We start from the raw sequence: 5278 nt of genomic DNA on the forward strand, positions 1-5278 counted from the left end.
TAAAAATGAGAATGTTAGTTAGATCTCTAAGAAACTTTTCACCTCTAAATTGATGATCCAATGGTTTCAAAGAGTGATGACAAGAAAAATTTCCTAACAATGAGGACTATCCAAAAGTATAATGGGTTGCTTCCAAAGGCAGGATGGGTCTCCTTCAACAGAGGTCTTCAAGCAAAGGTTGGATGAACACTAGTTGGGTTAATTGTTAAGGGGAATCTTTGGCCTATTAAGTCTCTTACAATTTTGAGGTTCTATGATATGCTGCTTTATTTGATGTAAACAGTAACCTATAAGGAAGGTACCATAAATATTTTCCTCATTTTACTAATGAGGAAATGAAGGTTCATAGGATTCCAAAGACATGCCCAAAGCCACAGTTTATAAGTGGCAAAAAAAGGACCTAAATGCTGGTCTTATGACCAGTATCCTTTTCATATTTTTCTTCTGCTTGTGCATCCAACAGGATAAGTAACTATTTGGAGTTTGAGAGTATTTTGTTTCTCTCTTTTCTTGATGAAAATAACACTTAAAATTTGGGGCATGAATGAAACTTTATTTATAAATGCTTTGGAATTTTGGGAAGAAATATTTATAAATTATAAATATGGTTATAATTCTATATCCCTTTCTTAAAAGTAATTTCCCTCATAAGACAAGCACTTTGCTCCCAAAAAGGTACTTTGTTCAATTACAAGTGTCAAGAATCAAATAGAGAATTTTCTTTTTAAAAATCTAAGGTAAGAGAATGCCCTACTGTATTACTAAACAAAGATTTCCCCTAAAGCCATAACATTCTTAGCTCAGGAAAATCATGAGCCAATGAGTGTTTGAGAAAAAATATTAGCTAAGAATATGAATCATCATGGTTTTCCTGACTACTCCAGTTCCTCTGAATATGCCTTTTTCTCTTTTGACAAGAAGTTAGCAGTCTGTTATTCCCAATTAGCACTAGAATGTTCTGGATGACCTAATGGAGGCAAACATCTGTGTCTTTAGAGAGAGTTGATGAACTCAAGTGTGAGGGAGTTACTTACACCCAAACTCTAAGTGGAATGAAACTTTTCCTTTCCTTTTGGTTGGCCACAGGAAAATCCAAGCAGAGTAAGAGTCTTCCTGGCATGCATATGACTGTCCCTTCCTAAGGGAAATCGTTATTACACCGAGGTCAGAGTAAGCACTAGCCCTTACATTCCCAGATTTTTTACACATTATTTTTGTCTTCATGCCCTCCATGCTGCAGGCAAGCTCACCTACTTGCTATACCCCAGATTTGGCATTTCCATCTCACCTTGGGTCTTAACCGAAGTTGTCCCCCATTTGTAGTACATACTTCCTCCTCACTCTCATCTCTTAGAATCCTTAGCATCCTTCAAGACTCAGGGGGGTTGCCACTTCTAAAGGGAGCCTTTCCTGATCTCTCTGGGTTGTCAATACTATTTCCACAAAATATCTTGTATGTATTTATCTGAATATACCCTACAGACCGTCAGTAGAATTTAAGCTCTTTAAGGATTATTTTTTAGAGGCCCATAGATGTAGTGGTAGAGGCCATCTGGTCCAGACTCCACATTTTATAGATAAGGAGTCCAATGTCTACATCTCTGATCGAGTTGCCCAAGATCACACTGTCACTAAGTACTAAAGATGGGATTTTTACTCAGGTACGCTACTTGTAAAACCAGTTTTAAGAGGGTCCAATTTTTACCCTTGATGAGATCTCATGTGTAGACTTGATAGAAACTGTATTCTTTATCCTAATTCCCAGTCCATCTTAATATTTAGAGACCAGGCTAGTTACTGCTCCTCATGGTTCCAGGAGTAGCACCAGAGGTATTGGGATTTTCTTCAATGCCATTGATTCTGCATTTTGATATTTTCTTCTCAATATTAACCACTGGTGCGGTTAGTGTCCCAGAATCATTTAACCCCAGTTGACATAAGTTAATTTTCACAAAAGGCTGTTTTCCCCCTAATACCTGAGGATATGTTCTCCCTGTGCCACCTCACTACCTGGGTAGAGCAAACTTAAAGAAGATGCCAAAAAGCATTTGCCCGAACAAAGTACACTTCTTAAGGTGACCTAGCTGATGGAAGAGTTGCTATTAATTCTTCTTAGTTACCTTTGAACCACAGCTATGTTGAATAAAGCAGGTTGCTCAGGACTTTAAAATTTACCATGTTTTTCTGTCCACAAAATCCATGGGCTCCAGCTCTAGGACCTCTGGTGTTTGGGTCTCCTGAGCTTTCAAAACTCACAAGGTTGCATAGTCTAGTTTCATAAGGTGAAGAACTAAGAGCAAGAAGAACAACTAGGAAAGAGGCAAAGTACAGAGGATCCTATTCTCAGCCTGCAAGTGAAATCAGATGGAAAAATGAAGGCCCAAAATAAGTTATTAGCCTTCCCAATAAGATCAAGAGGGAATGTCCATTATCACCACTATTATTTAATATTGTACTAGAAATGCTAGCAGTAGCAATTAGAGGGAAAAAAAAGAAATTGAAGGGATTCAAATGGGCAATGAGGAAACTAAACTATTACTCTTTGCAGATGATATGATGGTATACTTAGAGGATCCTATAAAATCAACTAAAAAGCTAATAGAAATAACAACTTTAGCAAAATTGCAAGATATAAAATAAATCAACATAAATCATCAGCATTTCTATATATTTCCAACAAAACTCAGCAGCAAGAGTTAGAAAGAGAAAGTCCATTTAAAATCACTCTAGACAATATAAAATTTGGGGGAATCTATTTGCCAAGACAAACTCAGGAATTTAATTATATGAACACAACTACAAAACACTTTTCACACAAATAAAACTAGATCTAAACAATTAGAAAAAAAACCATTAATTGCTCATGGGTTGGATGAACTAATATAATAAAAATGACAATCCTTACTAAATTAATTTACTTATTCAATGCCTTATCTATCAAACTACCAAAAAACTTTTTTATAGAATTAGAAAAATGTATAACAAAGTTCATCTGGAAGAACAAAATATCAAAAATATCAAGGGAACTAATAAAAAAATTGTGAAGGATGATGGTCTTTCAGTACCAGATCTTAAACTGTACTATAAAGCAGTGATAGAAGGGTGGATTAGTGGAATAGTCTTGGGGTAAATAACCTCTTCAAGCTAGTGTTCAATAAACCAAAAATCCCAACTTTGGGGACAAGGACCCATTATCTGACAAAAACTGCTGAGAAAATTGGAAAAAAAAAAGTATGGCAAAAATTAGGTTTAGATTGACATCTCACACCCTATACCAAGATAAATTCAAAATGGGTAAATGACTTAAGCATAAAGAGGGAAATTATAAGTAAATTAGGGGAACATAGAATAGTAGATCCTATCAGATATATGGGAAAGGGAAGACTTTAAGACCAAGCAAGAGCTAAAGAAAATTTCAAGATATAAAATGAATAATCCTGATTATCAAACTAAGAAGGTTTTGCATAAACAATACCAAATGCATCCAAAATTAGAAGGAAAGAAACAAACTGGGGGGGGGGGGTTTATAATAAAATCCTTTGTGACAAAGGTCTCATTTCCCAAATATATAAGGAACTAAGTCAAATGTACAAAAAATCAAGTCGTTCTCCAATTGATAAATGGTCAAGGGTTATGAATAGGCAGTTTTCAGATAAAGAAATCAAAACTATCAATAAACACATGAAAAAGTGTTCTAAATCCCTCCTGATTAGAGAAATACAAATAAAAACAACTCTGAGGTACCACCTCTAGCCTAGCAGATTGGCTAATCTGCTAGGCTAGTAAAGGAAAATAATAAATGTTGAGGAGGAGGTGGCAAAATTGGGACACTAATACATTGCTGGTGGAGTTGTGAATTGATCCAACCATTCAAGAAGGAAATTTTGAATTATGTTCAAAGGGCTTTAAATAACTGTCTGCCCTCTGATCCAGCAATACCACTACTGGGTTTATACCCCAAAGAAATAATAGGGGAAAATATTCGTACAAAAATATTTATAGCCACGCTCTTTGTGGTAGCCCAAAATAGGAAAATGAGAGAATGCCCTTCGATTGAGGAATGGCTGAACAAGTTGTGGTATCTGTTGGTGATGGAATATTATTATGCTCAAAGGAATAATAAACTGGAGGAACTCCATGTGAACTGGAATGACCTCCAGGAATTGATGCAGAGTGAAAGGAGCCGAACAGGGAAAAAATTGTACACAGAGACTGATACACTGTGGTAAAATTGAAGGTAATGGACTTCTCTACTAGAAGTAATGTAATGATCCAGGACAATTCTGAAAGGAGAAAGAATGCTATCCACACCCAGAGAAAGAACTGTGGGAGTAGAAACACAGAAGAAAAACAACTGCTTGATCACATGGTTTGATGGGGATATGATTGGGGATGTAGACACTAAATGATCAGTCTATTGCAAATATTAATAATATAGAAATAGGTCTTGATCAATAATACATGCAAAACCCAGTGGAATTGCTCATTGGCTATGGGAAGGGGGTGGGAGGAGGGGAGGGAAAGAACATGAATCATGTAACCATGGAAAAATATTCTTAAATAAATAAATGAACTTTTTTTAAATGTTTATACAAAAATATTTATAGCCACTCTTTGTGGTGGCAAAAAATTGGAAAATGGGAGGGGTGTTCCTCAATTGAGGAATGACCGAATAAATTGTGGTATATGATGGTGATGGAATACTATTGTGCTATAAGGAATGATGAACTACTTGATTTCTATATGAACTGGAAAGACCTCCATGAACTGATGCAGAGTGAAATGAGCAGAACCAGGAGTACACTGTACACAGTAACTGAAACAACCGTACACAGTAACTGAAACATTATGGGACAATCAAATGTAACTGCCTTTGCTACTAATTGCAATGCAATGATCCTTTGAGACTTATGAGAAAGAATGCTATCTACATCAAAAGAAAGAATTGTGGGAGTAGAAACACAGAAGAAAAACACGCAATCTGTTGCTTGTTTATATGGGTATAGGATTTGGGGTTTTGGTTTTAAAAATTATTCTATTCCTATAAAAAATGAATAATAAGGAAATAGATATTGAGTGGTAATACATGTATAATCCAGTGGAAATTGCTTGTCAGCTCCGAGAGAGGGGAGGGAAGAGGGGAGGGAGAGAACATGAATCATTTAACCATGGAAAAGAAAGAAAGAAAGAAAGAAAGAAAGAAAGAAAGAAAGAAAGAAAGAAAGAAAGAAAGAAAGAAAGAAAGAAAGAGAGAGAGAGAGAGAGAGAGAGAGAGAGA

The sequence above is a fragment of the Gracilinanus agilis genome, chromosome 4, assembly GCF_016433145.1.
Source record: "Gracilinanus agilis isolate LMUSP501 chromosome 4, AgileGrace, whole genome shotgun sequence".
Classification (NCBI taxonomy): Eukaryota; Metazoa; Chordata; class Mammalia; order Didelphimorphia; family Didelphidae; genus Gracilinanus; species Gracilinanus agilis.